Here is a 21,313-nt window from a genome sequence, read left to right on the forward strand (position 1 = left end):
AGTGCAAATCTCGGAGTCTCATTCCAAATTATATAATGAAGCATAAAAGTTTTGAAACCTGTTCGCTATAGTGTCTGGTGTATATAATCTAGCTCCTGAGGGTGGATGGATTAAATGAGCAATGCAGGACTTAGTATGAGCCGCTTTAAGGCGACCAGCTAGTAGTTTTCCTGATTTGTTATTCTGGGAGTAGTATCTAGCGTTAGTTTTCCGTAGGTGTTTTTCATAGTCAAATAAAAGGAGGCCCCTGAGTTCTTAGCGGAGAGTCAAGAGTTGTGCAGCTAATAAGGGGGAAGGGGAAATTTGGTTTTGCATGTCAAAAGATCTAACCCTAGTTGTAAGATCATTCAGGGCCGCAAGTCGCTGTTTTTTACATATAGCACCAAACTTGATAAACGAACACCATATATATATATGCTTAATGACTGTTCCATAGAGTCGCATAGTCAGGTCAGAGTTAAAGGGAAAAAATCAGTTATGTCTGACTGATGATCCACCCAAGAGATAGTCTCTATAGATGATCCCGCTAATTGTGAAAGAAGAGTACTGTCCACCAGAAATAGGTCCAAGCATGAATATGTATTGTGGGTTAAGGAGTAATGGGTATATGTTCTTTCAGTAGGGTGCTGCACCCTCTAGGTATCATACAATTCAGCTTTCCACAGTATGGAGGCAAGATAAGGATTAAAGAACAATTAACGGATCAGACCTCAAGGGAAGCATCGCTAAATAGATAGTTGATATGTTGTAATTGTAATGCAATATAATGATATATAATATAATAATACAACTGAGGGATATGGCTGGTAAAATTGGTGTTTTATTAACTAATAATGCAACATACTGTTACGCCGAGCGCTCCGGGTCCCTGCTCCTCCCCGGAGCGCTCACGGCGTCTCTCTCCCTGCAGCGCCCCGGTCGGTCCCGCTGACCGGGAGCGCTGCACTGACATGGCCGTCGGGGATGCGATTCGCACAGCGGGACGCACCCGCTCGCGAATCGCATCCCAAGTCACTTACCCGTCCCGGTCCCCTGCTGTCATGTGCTGGCGCGTGCGGCTCCGCTCTCTAGGGCGCGCGCGCGCCGGCTCTCTGAGACTTAAAGGGCCAGTGCACCAATGATTGGTGCCTGGCCCAATTAGCTTAATTGGCTTCCATCTGCTCCCAGGCTATATCTGCTCACTGCCCCTGCACTCCCTTGCCGGATCTTGTTGCCTTGTGCCAGTGAAAGCGTTTAGTGTTGTCCAAAGCCTGTGTTACCTGAACTCCTGCTATCCATCTTGACTACGAACCTTGCCGCCTGCCCCGACCTTCTGCTACGTCTGACCTTGCCTCTGCCTAGTCCTTCTGTCCCACGCCTTCTCAGCAGTCAGCGAGGTTGAGCCGTTGCTAGTGGATACGACCTGGTTGCTACTGCCGCAGCAAGACCATCCCGCTTTGCGGCGGGCTCTGGTGAACACCAGTAGCCTCTTAGAACCGGTCCACCAGCACGGTCCACGCCAATCCCTCGCTGACACAGAGGATCCACTACCTGTAGCCGAATCGTGACACATACAATATTGGATGTACCCAAGTTCCCAAGTAGGGCCCTTGCTATGGGAGTGGTAGACAAGATGTTTATGTGGCAATAAAGTATGTGTACATATAATACATACAGTGAAATACAAGAAATATATAAAAATATCCAAATAATAAGTAGATTATACTTATTGTATGTGGTGTGTTAAAAATAAAAATAAAATACAAATAAAATAAAAATAAGATAAAAATATTAGTGAAAATAAAAATAAATTAAATAAAATAAAGATTAAAATAAAATAAAAATAGAAATAATAAAATAAAGATAAAAATAAAAATACAAATAGAAATTAGTACCTGGTGATAAGTACATGTAATAGAGTAAACTGGCAAAAATACAGGTAGAGAAAAATACATAAATATATAAATGAAAAAAATTGCTTAAGAAATCCAAAAATTTCAATCTCTGAATTAAGGCCTCTGGGTTCTAACGATTCAAATGCGTATATTTTTTTTTGTTTCAGCTCTGGACATCTTGGAAACAAAATCTCCCCTCCTCCAATCTTTCTTAATGTGTTGTATGCCAAAAGTGTTTAATCCTGATGGATTCCATAATACCTCCGATTTGGAAAATTATGTACACAAAAGCTCTGAATCTGGGCCTCACAATTGCACTGACAGTACAAAATTCACATAAATCTAAAAATGACACCTGGCTAAATACTAAAGGTTTTCATCGGTGCGGGATATGCCTGAATTGCAAAATAACACATTTTGCCAAAACAACAACAGTAGCACATTCAACAGCTAACAACTTCAAGTGGGAGATCAATGATCTCATCACCTGCAACACCCAACAGGTTATATACATCCTACAGTACGAATGCAACCGACAGTATATTGGATGCACAAAAAGACCACTCAAAACAAGACAATCTGAACATGTATACAATATCAAAAAAGGTAACGACAAACACCCGCTCTCTGCCCACTTTGCCAAATACCATCAAAAAGACCCATCAGGAATTTTTTTTCGCATACAACACATTAAGAAAGAGTGGAGGGGGGGGGGGGTTGAGAGATTTTGTGTCCAAGATGCCCAGAGCTGTAACCAAAAAAATGTACAAATTTGAATCAGAAATGGAAATTTTTGGAATCTCAGCTGGAGAGACCGACTCCGGTATCCCCCTCAGCTTCCCATTATTTTGCCAGCTGCAATCCTCCAGATCAGCGACTTTAGCTTTCAACATGGAGATATTGTCTTCTGCATCATGATGGGAGTTGATTTGTTCATTGTGAGATGCCGCAAATTACCCAAACTTAGTGTCGATGTGGTGAACTCTGTCTCTTAGCTCTGCAACTTCAAATCTCAAGGGGTTAACCGCTGCCAGCAAGTCTGTCATAAAGGTTTCATGCTGCACTAACAGCATATTTTTTATGGCGGTATCTGTTAAGGCAACCCCCTGCAGAGCAAGTGCATTAATAGCAGCGCTGCCTTCTAGAGCAGGAGGAGGACATTCGGCCCAGTCACCCACCTCTTCATGTGCCGGGGAAGTAGAAAGAGTCTGCCGCTGTGATGCAGGGCTTCCCAATGCCACACTGTGGGAAGCAGAGGCTGGGCGGGCCTGTGAAGGCAGGGCGGCCACCAGTAAGTTCAGGGCCTCTGTGCTTGAGGATAGCGAAGATGCTGGGGCCGAGGTTAGAGGTGTTTCATCCCTGGATAATAGCGAGTGGTGGAGCTCCGGGTCTGAGGTGGAGTGCCTAAGGGGTGCTAAAGACGAAGTCCGTGCAGGCAACATGCGTGCGTGCTCGGCGCTATCTTTGGGCCACTCCTTTCACTCCGTCCAAGCTAGCGAGCCCTGCTTGGACGCCCTTTTTCTTCCGCACAGGCATGTTCACAGATGTTTGCCCGATTGGTGGGTACCAAAATTAGAACGGTACGTGCTTGTTTAACCGCTTGTCTGAGCTAGTTAATCTGGAGCTCAGCTACTCAGCGTCTATGCAGTCCGGCAGCCAGGCCATGCCCCTGAGATACCAGTCTTTCAAGTCTACCAAATAAAGGTACCACCTTTGCAGGCAGTATGTGCTACCACACCGTGAAACTCTGATCCTTTAGGAACAAGTAATCCCTATTATTAAAATACTCTTACAATCTGAAGCTATTCTTGAAATCTATTTTACAGAATGCTGTGTGAAACCAAGTGCCTTTCACTGCTTATTTATTTATTGCATATGTCTCTCATCACTCCTAAACACAAAGAGAATAGTATCAAGTCAAAAAGTCACTCTTTGATCCACAGATCTGAAGTGTTTCCTCCAGCTTTTTTGCCAATGATAAACACATGAATATCTAAAATTAGTGCAGTACAAAACATAAGGGAATAAAGTAAAAAAAAAGACTACAATGTGATTTTTAAAAAAGGCTTGTGCACCACCCTTCTAATGTTAAACAAAATGAATGTAGTCAAGTAAGAGAAGCAGAAATGGCTACAACAACATAAGGTGACACAATTCTGTTAACAAGACATAAAAGTTTGGTTCAATGGCTTTGCAGCATCCCAGTACCCGGTCTACACACTGGCAGTAGATACAGTATGAGTACTGTGAGAAAGAACATGTCTAACATGTATTACATTCCTTTTTGCCGGGGTTGTTTTACTTAAATTTTAGACGCCCCAATCAACTTTGTGTTACGCCGAGCGCTCCGGGTCCCCGCTCCTCCCCGGAGCGCTCGCTTCACTCTCCCCGCGGCAGCGCTCCGGTCACGTCCTCTGACCCGGGGCGCTGCGATTCCGCTGCCAGCCGGGATGCGATTCGCGATGCGGGTAGCGCCCGCTCGCGATGCGCACCCCGGCTCCCCTACCTGACTCGCTCTCCGTCTGTTCTGTCCCGGCGCGCGCGGCCCCGCTCCCTAGGGCGCGCGCGCGCCGGGTCTCTGCGATTTAAAGGGCCACTGCGCCGCTGATTGGCGCAGTGGTTCCAATTAGTGTGTTCACCTGTGCACTTCCCTATATCACCTCACTTCCCCTGCACTCCCTTGCCGGATCTTGTTGCCTCAGTGCCTAGTGAAAGCGTTCCCTTGTCTGTTCCTAGCCCGTGTTCCTGACCTCCTGCCGTTGCCCCTGACTACGATCCTTGCTGCCTGCCTCGACCTTCTGCTACGTCCGACCTTGCTTCTGCCTACTCCCTTGTACCTCGCCTATCTTCAGTATCTTCAGCAGTCAGAGAGCTGAGCCGTTGCTAGTGGATACGACCTGGTCACTACCGCCGCAGCAAGACCATCCCGCTTTGCGGCGGGCTCTGGTGAAAACCTGTAGTGGCTTAGAACCGGTCCACTAGCGCGGTCCTCGCCAATCCCTCTCTGGCACAGAGGATCCACCTCCTGCCAGCCGGCATCGTGACAGTAGATCCGGCCATGGATCCCGCTGTAGATCCTACACTGGTCGCCCAGCTAGCCTTAAAGATCGCCCAACGAGATCAACAGCTGACATACTTGACCTCCGAGGCACTGCGTATTCAGTCACAGATACAGCAGCTGCAGATACAGCAACAGCTACAGCTGCAACTACCATCTCCTCTGCCGGCTCCTGCAACTCCTCCGCAGCAACCGGCCGTTCCTAACCCCTGCTTGTCCCTGCCGGACAAATTTGGCGTAAAGATCGCCCAACGAGATCAACAGCTGGCATACTTGATCTCCGAGACACAGCGTCTTCAGTCACAGTTACAGCAGCTGCTGCCGCAGATACAGCAACTTCAGTCACAGCAGCTACTGCCGCAGGTACAGCAACTTCAGTCACAGCTACAGCTGCAACAACCATCTCCTCCGCCGGCTCCTGCAACTCCTCCGCAGCAACCGGCCGTTCCTAACCCCTGCTTGTCCCTGCCGGACAAGTTTGATGGGGACCGCAATGATTCTGCCACAGCCACAGTCCAGTCCTTCTTCGCTGAGGTCCGTGGTGTCTTCGAGGAGCCTGCCCGAGCTTCTTCTGCCGAGATTGCCCTGCTGAACCTGGAACAGGGTGTTTCTTCCATTGGCGAGTACGCCATTCAGTTCCGTGCTCTTGCTTACGAGTTGTCCTGGAATAGTGAGGTTCTCTGCGCGACCTTTAAAAAAGGCCTATCCAGCAACATTAAAGATGTTCTGGCCGCACGAGAGACTCCTGCTGACCTACATGAACTCATTCATCTTGCCACTCGCATTGACATGCGTTCTTCCGGATGGCGTCTGGAGCTCCGCCTGGATATGGACTTTGTTCGCACGAAGCGTTTTTTCTCCCCGGCTCCTCTCTCCTCTGGTCCTCTGCAATCCGTTCCTGTGCTTCCCGCCGCGGAGGCTATGCAAGTTGACCGGTCTCGCTTGACACCTCAAGAGAGGACACGACGCCGCATGGAGAATCTTTGCCTGTACTATGCCGGTACCGAACACTTCCTGAAGGATTGTCCTATCCGTCCTCCCCGCCTGGAAAGACGTACGCTGACTCCGCACAAAGGGGAGACAGTTCTTGATGTCTACTCTGCTTCTCCACGCCTTACTGTGCCTGTGCGGATATCTGCCTCTACCTTCTCCTTCTCTACTATGGTCTCCTTGGATTCCGGATCTGCAGGAAAAATTTTTTTGGCCTCTCTTATCAACAGGTTCTACGTCCCTGTGACCAGTCTCGCCAGACCCCTCTACATCTTTTGTATTAACAATAAAAGATTGGACTGTCTCATGCGTTTCCGCACAGAACCCCTCCTAATGTGCATCGGACCTCATCACGGAAAAATTGACTTTTTTTTCCTCAGGTTCTTTGGCCCCAAGAAGAGGGGGAGACCCAAGGGGGGGGGGTACTGTTACGCCGAGCGCTCCGGGTCCCCGCTCCTCCCCGGAGCGCTCGCTTCACTCTCCCCGCGGCAGCGCTCCGGTCACGTCCTCTGACCCGGGGCGCTGCGATTCCGCTGCCAGCCGGGATGCGATTCGCGATGCGGGTAGCGCCCGCTCGCGATGCGCACCCCGGCTCCCCTACCTGACTCGCTCTCCGTCTGTTCTGTCCCGGCGCGCGCGGCCCCGCTCCCTAGGGCGCGCGCGCGCCGGGTCTCTGCGATTTAAAGGGCCACTGCGCCGCTGATTGGCGCAGTGGTTCCAATTAGTGTGTTCACCTGTGCACTTCCCTATATCACCTCACTTCCCCTGCACTCCCTTGCCGGATCTTGTTGCCTCAGTGCCTAGTGAAAGCGTTCCCTTGTCTGTTCCTAGCCCGTGTTCCTGACCTCCTGCCGTTGCCCCTGACTACGATCCTTGCTGCCTGCCTCGACCTTCTGCTACGTCCGACCTTGCTTCTGCCTACTCCCTTGTACCTCGCCTATCTTCAGTATCTTCAGCAGTCAGAGAGGTGAGCCGTTGCTAGTGGATACGACCTGGTCACTACCGCCGCAGCAAGACCATCCCGCTTTGCGGCGGGCTCTGGTGAAAACCTGTAGTGGCTTAGAACCGGTCCACTAGCGCGGTCCTCGCCAATCCCTCTCTGGCACAGAGGATCCACCTCCTGCCAGCCGGCATCGTGACACTTTGATTGCGGCATCTAAGGGGTTGATGCCATGCATCACCACGATTGGTGATGTCCGGCATTAGACATGGGTCCCAGCGGTAGGGCATGCGTACAGACACACCCTGTTCCTTAAGGAGCAGGGTGTGCCTGTACGCACGCCCTGCCACTGGGACCCATGTCTAATACCAGACATCTGCGTCTACATTTTAAGTAAAACAATCCCGGCAGCTGAGCTGATCAGGACCACCACAGTAAAACCACGGTGTCCCGATGTGCTGAGAGGATGGCGGAAGGGCCCTTACCTGCCTCCTTGCCGTCCAATCAATTATCTAATGCTCCAGCCAGCCACGGCAGGTTGTAGCAGCAGAGCACCGATAACACTGATTAATGCTATGCCATGACATAGCATTGTACAGTGTATGCCATCCAAGGATTGCATGTAATAGTTCCCTATGGGGAAAAAAAAGTGTATAAAAAAGTTAAAAGGGTATATATTCTCTGTCCTGCCACCTCTGGTGGATAATGTGGAAGCATTTGAGAAGTAGGTCACATGATCCACCACAAACAGACTTCTGCTAGAAGCTACTAGAAAGTTGTGTTTGAGGCGTCTCCAGGTCCAACCCTCTCTCCCCAAGGGTTTGGAATAATTTAGGTAGTCTGACCCTGGCCAGAGAAGTGAGAGGTTGTGTCTACCAGCTCTGCTGTGCGGTGGAGAATTTACATCCGCAGCATGTCAATTTATCTTGCAGAACCAGTTTTTTTGCAAATGCATTGCTGTCTATGAGACAGGGGCATTCTTGAGGGTCCTAGCATCAGCCAGAACTTTCGAATGTTTGGAATGACAGCCTGTATTTTCCAGGCAGGCATTCTGCACATTTTTGGTCATGTAAATATGGCCTTCGGGTCTTTTTACACAGGTGGATTTATTTGTGAGATAGCATTTTTTTTCCCGCATCGAGCTTGAATCTGGACAGGCTCTCCATGGCTAATTTTCAGAAATGGAATTTCATCTGTGGAAGATCCGCAGCAGATTACATGGACTTCAGTAGGGTTTGATGCAGATTTTTGGCAGTGGAAATTCCGTTGCCAAAAATCTGCCAAGGAGAGCCCACCCAGATTCAAACTCGCATTGGGAAACAGATCTCACAATTTAAGCCACCCATGTGAATGGAACCTTAAATTGTGCAGTGTGGATTTTAAAAACTGTCATTTTTGTACCTTACAATTACAACTCAAAAAACAGTGTGTAAATATAGCCTAAGACTTTCCACATAATTGGTAGAAATGAAAGGCTTTGTTCAAGGACATACAAAGGTCTCAGGAATATGTGCTTCATTGTGGAAGAGCCTGTGTTAGAATAACTAAAGGAATCTCTGTATTCCTGGTTATAAATCCACAATATAGAGAGATTAAACCCTTAGCACCTCTTAGTTATTTCTGCTACTGAATATCTGACCTAAGAGGCTAAGACTAGAAGTACGTATCACTGATTTTAATGGATCTTTGCTTTGAGTGTCGGATGGGATCTCCAGCAATAAACATTTTTAAAGCAAAGTCAAAGGGTTGTACACTCTCTATAGAGTCCTGTCATGATGGATATCTGTGGAGACTCAAGAGTACATTCCTCATCAATGTGATCGTCATGTATGTATCTGTGACATATTGGAGAAATATTTGACTGGATATCCCCTTTAATTATGGTGGCCTATGTACTGAATAGAGTGAACAAACTGAAGAGAAGATGAACTTGGCCATTAGGGATATGAATTATATCCGCATTTGTTTAAAATAACTGATCCACTTAAGGGGTACTCCCATGGAAAACTTTTATTTTTTATTTTTTTAATCAACTGGTTCCAGAAAGTTAAACAGATTTGTAAATCACTTCTCTTGAAAAATCTTAATCCTTCCGTACTTTTTAGGGGCTGTATACTAAAGAGAAATCTTAAAAAGAAATGCATTTCCTCTGATGTCATGACCACAGTGCTCTCTGCTGACCTCTGCTGTCCATTTTAGGAACTGTCCAGAACAGCATATGTTTGTTATGGGGATTTTCTCCTGCTCTGGACAGTTCCTAAAATGGACAGCAGAGGTCAGCAGAGAGCACTGTGGTCATGACATCAGAGGAAATGCATTTCTTTTTTGGATTTCTCTTTAGTTTACAGCCCCTAAAAAGTACTGAAAGGATTAAGATTTTTTAATAGAAGTGATTTACAAATCTCTTTAACTTTATGCCACCAGTTGATTAAAAAAAAAAAAAAAAGTTTTCCATGGGAGTACCCCTTTAACCCCTTAAGGACGCAGGACGTAAATGTACGTCCTGGTGAGGTGATACTTAACGCACCAGGACGTACATTTACGTCCTAAGCATAACCGCGGGCATCGGAGCGATGCCCGTGTCATGCGCGGCTGATCCCGGCTGCTGATCGCAGCCAGGGACCCGCCGGCAATGGCCGACGCCCGCGATCTCGCGGGCGTCCGCCATTAACCCCTCAGGTGCCGGGATCAATACAGATCCCGGCATCTGCGGCAGTTCGCCATTTAAATGAACGATCGGATCGCCCGCAGCGCTGCTGCGGGGATCCGATCATTCATAACGCCGCACGGAGGTCCCCTCTCCTTCCTCCGTGCGGCTCCCGGCGTCTCCTGCTCTGGTCTGTGATCGAGCAGACCAGAGCAGGAGATGACCGATAATACTGATCTGTTCTATGTCCTATACATAGAACAGATCAGTATTAGCAATCATGGTATTGCTATGAATAGTCCCCTATGGGGACTATTCAAGTGTAAAAAAAAAAGTAAAAAAATGTAAAAGTAAAAGTAAAAAAAAAGTGAAAAATCCCCTCCCCCAATAAAAAGTAAAACGTCCGTTTTTTCCTATTTTACCCCCAAAAAGCGTAAAAAACATTTTTTATAGACATATTTGGTATCGCCGCGTGCGTAAATGTTCGAACTATTAAAATAAAATGTTAATGATCCCGTACGGTGAACGGCGTGAACGAAAAAAAATAGAAAAAGTCCAAAATTCCTACTTTTTTAATACATTTTATAAAAAAAAAAATTATAAAAAATGTATTAAAAGTTTTTTATATGCAAATGTGGTATAAAAAAAAAGTACAGATCATGGCGCAAAAAATGAGCCCCCATACCGCCACTTATACGGAAAAATAAAAAAGTTAGAGGTCATCAAAATAAAGGGATTATAAACGTACAAATTTGGTTAAAAAGTTTGTGATTTTTTTTAAGCGCAACAATAATATAAAAGTATATAATAATGGGTATCATTTTAATCGTATTGACCCTCAGAATAAAGAACACATGTCATTTTTACCATAAATTGTACGGCGTGAAAACAAAACCTTCCAAAATTAGCAAAATTGCGTTTTTCGTTTTAATTTCCCCACAAAAATAGTGTTTTTTGGTTGCGCCATACATTTTATGATATAATGAGGTATGTCATTACAAAGGACAACTGGTCGCGCAAAAAACAAGCCCTAATACTAGTCTGTGGATGAAAATATAAAAGAATTATGGTTTTTAGAAGGCGAGGAGGAAAAAATGAAAACGTAAAAATTAAATTGTCTGAGTCCTTAAGGCCAAAATGGGCTGAGTCCTTAAGGGGTTAAAGGGGTTATCCAGCATGAGGTGACTTTAGTAATTAGGTGTTGTACAATAATGGACATGCTTACTGAGGATCTGTGGTTGCGTAGGTGGCTAATGGCCGTGTCCTGTGGAAACTGGCTATTTCCTGTTTCTGTGGCCTCCCTTACACTACAATTGCCAGGATCCTTTGTTTTAAGGTGGAAAGTGACTTATCTCCCTCCAACACATCGGTCACTCAATCCCCTGCAGCGCAACACAACCTGACTGACACACAAGCTGTGGTTCTGTGTGATAATGAATGAACACACATGCGCGCCGGTAATGTCATCAGGGGGCTGGCTTCACACACAACAGACAAACCAGCACCGCCCCCTTTCAGCACTTGTGATGTATTGTTCCGGGCCGCACAGCAAGCTGGGAAAGGTCCTAGACAACATGCTAAAAATGAACTTCCTGGGAAAATAAAGACAAAAAAATTGATACCAGCTATCAATCACAGGTAAGTGAAGTATATTAGTAACTAGACTAAGTTTACTGTCCGTCTTACATTCAAAAAACCAACAATCCTGGAATAACCCTTTAAGTGTTTCTACCAGCTCTGAGCCATAAAGGGATTGTCCAGCGTTATAAATATTTTTAATGTGCTTGGGGGAAAGTAAAAACAAAAAGAAAGTAAACTCACATGCCCCGAACCTCATAGTTGCTTTCTGCTTCCTGATGAGGTGTCACCTGCTTAGAAAGTTGCCCGATCAGCCAGTCACTGACTGAGGCATGAAACTGCTGCAGCCAATGATTGGCTAATTTGGGCAGTTCCTGTTGGGAGGGGAGCACACATCAGCAGAAAGCAACTAAGAGGACCAGGGACCGGCAGCTGCAGGAGAAATTCTTTTTATTTTAACCCATATACACAGCCACATATAACATACATATATATATATATATATATATATATACCGTATTTATCGGCGTATAACACGCACTTTTTAGGCTAAAATTTTTTGCCTAAAGTCTGTGTGCATGTTATACGCCGATACACCCCCAGGAAAGGCAGGGGGAGAGAGGCCGTCGCTGCCCACTTCTCTCCCCCTGCCTTTCCTGGGGTCTAGAGCGCTGCTGTCGGCCCTTCTCACCCCCTGGTTATCCGCCGATAGCCAGGGGGAGAGAAGCGGCGCCGACAGCCAGGGGGAGAGAAGGGGCAGCGGCACCCATTGCCGGCGCCGCTGCCCCGTTGCCTCCCCCCATCCCCGGTGGCATAATTACCTGAGTCGGGTCCGCGCTGCTCCAGGCCTCCGGCGTGCGTGCCCGACGTCGTTGCTATGCGATGAACGGCGCGGCGCATGACATCAGTGCGCCGCGCCGTGCATAGCAACGACGCTGGGGACCCACGACGGAGGCCTGGAGCAGCGCGGACCCGACTCAGGTAATTATGCCACCGGGGATGGGGGGAGGCAACGGGGCAGCGGCGCCGGCAATGGGTGCCGCTGCCCCTTCTCTCCCCCTGGCTGTCGGCGCCACTTCTCTCCCCCTGGCTATCGGCGCCGGCACCGATAGTCAGGGGGACAGAACGGGCAGCGGCGCCGATAACCAGGGGGTGAGAAGGGCCGACAGCAGCGCTTTAGACCCCAGGAAAGGCAGGGGGAGAGAAGCGGGCAGTGACGGCCTCTCTCCCCCTGCCTTTTCTGGGGGTATATCGGGGTATACACGCGCACAAACGCACCCTCATTTTACCATGGATATTTGGGTAAAAAACTTTTTTTACCCAAATATCCTTGGTAAAATGAGGGTGGGTGTTATAGGCCGGTGTGTGGTATACCCCGATAAATACGGTATATATATATATATATATATATATATATATATATATATATTGAGAGAGAGAGAGAATGAAAGTGTATCCCACAAAGAGATTGTACAGTACATTATAGACTTCAATGTTCACATAACGTACATATTATATATAAGAAGAAAATGAACTCACATCATGATATTTAAACATGATTTACAATTTGATGTGTTTAAAAGCATTTTGATTATAAGTTTCGTAGCAATTTTTAAAATGAAAAAGCAAGCAGAACGTTCATTTTCTATGACAGCAGGTGCTCGCATACAAAACTTTAAAAGCTGGAGTGGTCAGACTCTCTGTGAGGCTTTTGTAAGCTCTGACTAGTTAGCATGGAAAGATTTGTGCATAGAACATACTCATATTCAGCAAAAACTGCAGATCCTTCAGTGCAAAAAAATTACATAATCAAATACAGTGCCAGTTTAGGTGTCCTTTTACATTGCCAACCACAGGATCCTAAATATATTTAATATATTTATTAATGACCTTGTAGAGAGGTTGAATAGCAAAGTAACAATTTTTGCAGATGATACTAAACTCTGTAAAGCGGTAAACACAATAGAGGACAGTGCACTGTTATAAATGGATCTGGATAGGTTGGAGGTTTGGGCTGGGAAGTGGCAGATGAGATGAAACGCTAATAAATGTAAGGTAATGCACATGGGGAAGAAAAATCCGGGCTGGGATTATGTATTAAATGGGAGAACACTTGGGACGACTGACATGGAAAAGGACTTGAGAGTCTTAGTTAACAGTAAATTTAGCTGTAATGACTAATGTCGGGCAGCTGTGGCCAAGGCAAATAAAATCATGGGGTGCATCAATAGGGGCATAGATGCCCACGACAAGGAAATAATTCTACCGCTGTACAAATCACTAGTCAGACCACACAGAGAATACTGTGTACAGTACTGGACACCAGTGTAAAAGAAAGATATATTGGAGCTGAAGAGGGTTCAAAGATGGGCAACCAGAGAAATACGGGGAATGGGAGGACTACAGTACCCAGAAAGATTAGAAGAATTGGGCTTATTTAGTTTAGAAAAAAGAAGGCTTAGGGGAGACCGAATATCTATGTATAAATATATCAGCGGACAGTACAGAGATCTCTTCCATTATCTATTTATACCCAGGACTGTACTGTACTGTTTTTACTGTAAGAGCAGTGAGACTACGGAACTCTCTGCCAGAGGAGGTGGTAATGGGGAACTCTGTAAAAGAACTTAAAAGGGGTCTGGATGCATTTTTGGAGAGAAATAACATCACCGGTTATGTATACTAGATTTATAGGGACAGAACGTTGATCCAGGGATTTATTTTGATGCCATATTTGGAGTCGGGAAGGAATTTTTACCTCTAGTATGAGTTTTTTTTATATATTTTTTGCCTTCCTCTGGATCAACTCAGTAGGGACTCATTAGGGTTATAAGTTGAACTTGATGGACTTTTTCAACCTTATGAACTATGTTACTAAAACAATATGAGCCACAGTGCCCTAGGGCTAGGTTTCTACTTTTTTTTTTTTTTTTTTGCAAAAACACCCCAGAAATTGGATACTTAGATTTTTGGTGAAAAAAACACTGCAGCTAAGTGTTAGTCGAAAGTCAATAGGGATTTATGAAATGCCACATACATTGGTTGTTTTTTCTATAGTTTTTTTTTCACTCATCTTTGTAATTTTTCAGCGTTTTTTTTTTTTTTTTTTTTTTTTATATATCTCTGATAGAAGTCTATGGGAGAAAAAAAATGCCAGAAAATAGCTATGTGGGTTTAGCATTTGTGTTTTTTCTGGTGTTCTTTGCTCCCATATCTTCAATAGAAATATTTAAGTTACATGATAAAAGAATCAAGAGAAAAAAAAATTTAATCCAAAATTTTTTTTTACAAAATTTCACAAGAATTGTATCTTGGGAGAGCAAAATGACAACAGTTTTTTTATGGAAGCTTAGCCTAAAGGATATCCGGGCAAAATATCCTATTATATAGACAGTTCCCTACAACATTACATTTTCATTGACAGTCCAAGTATGTGCTTTCTTTACCCAGGTGCTACAAAAAAAAAGTGCATCGTGCCACACAAAAATTAGCTCAAGCAAGTCCATTGCAAGTCGTCTCCAAAAGTAGAAAATGTCTGCTGTCATGAAGCTCCAGACAGGAATTCAAAAAAATGCTACATATCTGCTCTAGCCAAAAGAGCCAGGAAGATATACAGTAATTGTGGATGCTCTAAACTTTTATACTTACTGTGAGACCTTTATATCTTCATCTCACTAACATCCCCAACTAATCCTAATCTTACTGTTATCGCTCTTTCCCCCACTGAACACTCCCATCTCCAGCAGCCAGGCCCACATTTGGGTCCACCTGCTATACCGATGCCTTAAAGGGATACTCCGGTGGTTAACGTGTTTTTCGGTTTTTGACTTACCCTATTTGTTTTGTTTCATTTCTATTCTTGTTGTTTAGCCTACTCTATTTCCATTCTTTGTTGTCTTTTTATCCCCCACTTTGTTTTCCTATCTTTGCTTCTATTTCCTGTTTCTTGCTGTGCTGAAAACTACAAATCCCAGCATGCCACATGCCTTGCTGGTTTGCGGCTGCTCCTTTTTTTTTTTTTTTGTTCCGCCCTTTACCCATCCTACTATTTTCCCGGGTCGGCCCCCTTATACACAGCACACTAATATAATCAGCCTTGGTTGGGATACACTGTCATACACACACAAATGGGACTACAACTCCCAGCATGTGTCATTCAGGAGTCTTTAGTCTGTGGTATAACAACAGCATGCTGCCTCTGTAGTCTCCTGGGGGTTGTAGTTCACCACACCTCTGTAGGGCATATACCAGTGTTTCCCAACCAGGGTGTCTCCAGGTGTTGCAAAACTACAACTCCCAGCATGCCCTGACAGCCTTTGGGCATGCTAGGAGTTGTTGTTTTGCAACAGCTGGAGGCACACTGGTTGGGAAACACTGGTGTAACATGATGTGTATGCTGAATAGGCTAGAACAGTGTTTCCCAACCAGTGTACCTCCAGCTGTTGCAAATCTATAACTCCCAGCATGCCCAAAGTCTGTCAGGGCATGCTGGGAGTTGTAGTTTTGCAACAGCTGGAGGCACACTGGTTTGTAAACACTAGCATACACACAACAGGGACTACAACTCCCAGCATGTGTCATTCAGGAGTCCCCCCCCCCCCCCTCCCCCTTCACATATAGGGGAGATTTATCAAAACCTATGGAGAGGAAAACTTGCCCAGGTGCCCATAGCAACCAATCAGCTTACCGCTTTCATTTTTATGAAGGCCTGTGAAAAATGAAAGAAGCAATCTGATTGGTTGCTATGGGCAACTGGGCAAGTTTTCCTCTGCACAGGTTTTGATAAATCTCCCCCATAGAGATCATTCTCAGTATGAGATTTATTCCCCTGCAGTCCATACATCCCCAGCCCGTGCACCTTCTCATCCTCCCCTTCAGATAACACTTATCTTCTCTGTGAGGTCCTTCTCCTGTGCAGACCTGTGTCCTTAGAATACAGAGCTGGGGGAGGGGAGGAGCTGAGTACTCAGCTGGATGAGATGAGGGGGAGTGGCTTATTCCTCTCATGCAGACAGAGAAGAAGACAACAGACTCAGAACTGTGGACAACAGTAAAAGAAAACTCTCTGAACTACAGAACTTCCTGCCAAAACATATAACACATGTATATTGCAAAAAAACTAAACTTACAAAGAAGATGCCATATAGTCAAAAAAATTAACCACCGGAGTACCCCTTTAATCCTGTGCCAGTCACTGCACTTTTTGCCTTTGTAACATAGAATACAAGTTAAACTTGTCTGCAAGACAATATGGCAGCCTTATTATTTATCAAAGTACAAAGTAAAGCCATTAAACAGCCTTGTGTATGAGGCCTCACAGTTAAAGGGGTTATCCAGGGACCTTAAAAAATAAAAATTCAAAATCTTCATTTTTTACACTCGCATGTTCTTCTAGACCCAATTTTTGAATATTTGCAAGGGGTAAAAAGGAGAAAATTTTTACTTGTATTTGAAACCCAATTTCTTTTGAGTAAGGACATACCTTATATGTCTATGTTAACTGTTCGGCGGGCGCAGTAGAGGGCTCAGAAGGGAAGGAGCGACAAATGTTTTTGGGGGGCATGTCACCTTTAGGAAGCCCCTATGGTGTTAGAGCAGCAAAAAAAAGCACATGGCATGCCATTTTGGAAGCCAGACCCCTCGGGGAACATAATAAGGGGTAAAGTGAACCTTAATACCCCACAGGTGATTCACGACTTTTGCATATGTAAAAAAATATATATATTTTTACATAAAATTCTTTGTTTCCCAAAAATTTAACATTTTTAAATAGGGTAATAGCAGAAAATACCCAACACAATTTGAAGCCCAATTTCTCCCGATTCAGAAAACACCCCATATGGAGGTGAAATGTACTCTGCTGGCGCACTACAGGTCTCAGAAGAGAAGGAGTCACATTTGGCGTTTTGGAAGCAAATTTTGCTCTGGGGGCATGCTGCATTTAGGAAGCCCCTATGGTGCCAGGACAGCAAAAAAAAAAAAAACACATGGCATACCATTTTGGAAACTAGACCCCTGGGGAATGTAACAAGGGGTAATGGGAACCTTAATACCCCACAGGTGTTTCACAACTTTTGCATATGTAAAAAAAAAAAAATCTTTTTTTACCTAAAATGCTTGGTTTTCCAAAAATGTAACATTTTTAAAAAGGGTAATAGCAGAAAATACCCCCCAAAATTTGTAACACAATTTCTTCCGATTCAGAAAACACCCCATGTGGGGGTAAAAAGTGCTCTGCTGGCGCACTACAGGTCTCAGAAGAGAAGGAGTCACATTTGGCGTTTTGGAAGCAAATTTTGCTTTGGGGGCATGCCGCATTTAGGAAGCCCCTATGGTGCCAGGATAGCAAAAAAAAAAAACACATGGCATACCATTTTGGAAACTAGACCCCTCGGGGAACGTAACAAGGGGTAGTGTGAACCTTAATACCCCACAGGTGTTTCACAACTTTTGCATATGTAAAAAAAAAAAAAAAATTTACCTAAAATGCTTGGTTTCCCAAAAATTTTAAATTTTTAACCCCTTAACGACGCAGGACATATATTTACGTCCTGCACCGGCTCCCGCGATATGAAGAGGGATCGCGCCGCGATCCCGCATCATATCGCGTCGGTCCCGGCGCTAATCAACGGCCGGGACCCGCGGCTAATACCACACATCGCCGATCGCGGCGATGTGCGGTATTAACCCTTTAGAAGCGGCGGTCAAAGCTGACCGCCGCTTCTAAAGTGAAACTGAAAGTATCCCGGCTGCTCAGTCGGGCTGTTCGGGACCGCCGCGGTGAAATCGTGGCGTCCCGAACAGCTGATCGGACACCGGGAGGGCTCTTACCTGCCTCCTCGGTGTCCGATCGACGAATGACTGCTCCGTGCCTGAGATCCAGGCAGGAGCAGTCAAGCGCCGATAATGCTGATCACAGGCGTGTTAATACACGCCTGTGACCAGGATGAGCGATCAGTGTGTGCAGTGTTATAGGTCCCTATGGGACCTATAACACTGCAAAAGAAAAGTAAAAAAAAAAAAGTGTTAATAAAGGTCATTTAACCCCTTCCCTAATAAAAGTTTGAATCACCCCCCTTTTCCCATAAAAAAAATAAAACAGTGTAAAAAAATAAATAAATAAACATATGTGGTATCACCGCTTGCATAAATGTCCGAACTATAAAAATATATAATTAATTAAGCCGTACGGTCAATGGCGTACGCGCAAAAAAGTCCAAAAAAGCGTATTTTGGTCACATTTTATAACATAAAAAAATGAATAAAAAGTGATCAAAAAGTCCGATCAAAACAAAAATCATACCAATAAAAACTTCAGATCACGGCGCAAAAAATAAGTTCTCATACCGCCCCGTATGTGGAAAAATAAAAAAGTTATAGGGGTCAGAAGATGACATTTTTAAACGTATAAATTTTCCTGCATGTAGTTATGATTTTTTCCAGAAGTGCGACAAAATCAAACCTATATAAGTAGGGTATCATTTTAACCGTATGGACCTACAGAATAATGATAAGGTGTAATTTTTACCGAAATATGCACTGCGTAGAAACGGAAGCCCCCAAAAGTTACAAAATGGCTTTTTTTTTCGATTTTGTCGCACAATTATTTTTTTTTCCGTTTCGCCATGCATTTTTGGGTAAAATGACTAATGTCACTGCAAAGTAGAATTGGCGACGCAAACAATAAGCCATAATATGTATTTTTAGGTGGAAAATTGAAAGGGTTATGATTTTTAAAAGGTAAGGAGGAAAAAACGAAAGTGCAAAAATGGAAAAACCCTGAGTCCTTAAGGGGTTAAAAAGGGTAATAGCAGAAAATACCCCCCAAAATTTGTAACACAATTTCTCCCGAGTACGGCGATACCCCATATGTGACCCTAAACTGTTGCCTTGAAATACGACAGGGCTCCAAAGTGAGAGCGCCATGCGCATTTGAGGCCTAAGTTAGGGACTTGCATAGAGGTGGACATAGGGGTATTCTACGCCAGTGATTCCCAAACAGGGTGCCTCCAGCTGTTGTAAAACTCCCAGCATGCTTGGACAGCCAGTGGCTGTCTGGCAATACTGGGAGTAGTTGTTTTGCAACAGCTGGAGGCTCCGTTTTGGAAACAGTGGCGTACCAGACGTTTGTCATTTTCATTGGGGAGGGGAGGGGGGCTGTGTAGGGGTATGTGTATATGTAGTGTTTTTTACTTTTTCTTTTATTGTGTGTTAGTGTAGTATAGTGTTTTTAGGGTACAGTCGCACGGGCGCTGGTTCAAAGTAGTTTCTCGCTGGCAACTTGAGCTGCGGCAGAAAAATTGCCGCAGCTCAAACTTGCAGCCGGATACTTACTGTAAACCTCCGCCCATGTAAGTGTACCCTGTACATTCACATGGGGGGGGGGGGGGACATCCAGCTGTTGCAAAACTACAACTCCCAGCATGTACGGTCTATCAGTGCATGCTGGGAGTTGTAGTTTTGCAACAGCTGGAGGCACACTGGTTGTGAAACACCGAGTTTGGTAACTCCCAGCATGCACTGATAGACCGTACATTCTGGGAGTTGTAGCTTTGCAACAGCTGGAGGCATACTACTTTGGCTGGGGATGCTGGGGATTGTAGTTTTGCAACAGCTGGAGATACACTGGTTTGCTACTTAACTCAGTGTTTCACAACCAGTGTGCCTTCAGCTGTTGCAAAACTACAACTCTCTGGCTCCTCCCACATTGCACCTGGCACCCATTTTTGTACCTATTTAAAGTGCAAATGCACCCATTGTCTTTATACTGATCTGAAGAAGGGGATGGCTCTTCCGAAATGGGTAATCCTTTCTTTATTGTTTTTAATTGTTATTAATAAACCTTCGAGTGCTTTGTACACCTACATCTCTGGCTTTGGTTTGCTACATTCATCTTTGGAACCAGCAGCGCCACCTCAAAGTTTTTTGCTCAACTCCCAGAGGTTACCTCTCCTGCAAACTCAGGCTTAGCAACGGTTCCAACTTCTTTGTAATCCCGCATGTGGTTTGATCCGCAAGTTTTAACTTGCTCCAAGGTGAGCAGCCACTACCTAGGGGTTTTACATGCCCCACATCCTCTCTTTCTAAACTACCGATACGGTATTACATGAGGCGCTCCCTCTGGTCTCTTGTTTTTTCCTTCACTTACAGAAGCCCTTAAATGAGTCTGTAGGTGCAAAATTGAAAGCGATATGATTTTTAGAAGGGCAGTCGAAAAAAACTAAAGTGCAAATATGTAAATTGGCATGATCCATAAGGCCAAAATGGTATGAGTCCCTAAGAAGTTAAACCTTTCTGGAGACACTGGTTAGACAAGTTAGCACAGCCACTTAAATTAAAATGTTACCTTAACGTTTTTCTAAATAAATTCTTATGTGTTGTCCGGGTAAGCAGAGGTTAACAGCAAGCAAGGATTTAATGAAATTTTTCCAGTTGCTAAAGCTTAAAGCAATAACATCAGCAGGAGGCAGATCACACGAATGACAGCGGCCAGCAGAGCGGAATCTTTTCTAGAAAAGCTGTATTTGTAATGTCCCACATTGGCTAAAACTCTAGGTAGTGAATAAACACTGAGGTCTTCATGTATTTTATTATCTGTTATTATGAAACCTATGCATTATACTTTTTCCAGTGAAGCGAATGGTGACACAAGGGTTAACGCACTATACACAACTGCGGCAGAACTTACGCAAAAGAGTAACTCTCCTTTGAGGGCTAAAGAACATGCCAGGTACATGTGAGAAAAGGTCTATAAAAACCTTGATCCCTTTTCCTGAGCTTGAGTACGAGGAGTAGAGATGGAGGAAGACAGAGCCAAAAAGTCAAGGGAGAATTCAGGAGAAGTTTTCATGGGCCTAATTGCACACAGAGAAAATCAGACGCCACTTGCCTAGACGTCATGATCCTGTTAAAAAGACCAATTACAAATCCAAGGATACCCATCTGGATTTACCGGCAAAGGCCAAGTGCATTGATGTTTGATCTTGTGCCACAGTATCCTGAAGTACCTCAGCCACATCTCTGAGAAGACCAAGTTCAGTCAGTACAATATTGCACTTTTGCTAGAGAGATCCACTTAAGTCATAGTCATGTTTCAAGAGTAAAGGAAGTTAGGAAGTTACTTTAAGTACCTATAAGAAGTCCAGGGATAGACCATACCACTGGTGGTGGTTGGCAGGGGAATGGTGATATACCCTAAAAACATAGTCCAAAAAGGTAAAGGTGTT

The sequence above is a fragment of the Hyla sarda genome, chromosome 2, assembly GCF_029499605.1.
Source record: "Hyla sarda isolate aHylSar1 chromosome 2, aHylSar1.hap1, whole genome shotgun sequence".
Classification (NCBI taxonomy): Eukaryota; Metazoa; Chordata; class Amphibia; order Anura; family Hylidae; genus Hyla; species Hyla sarda.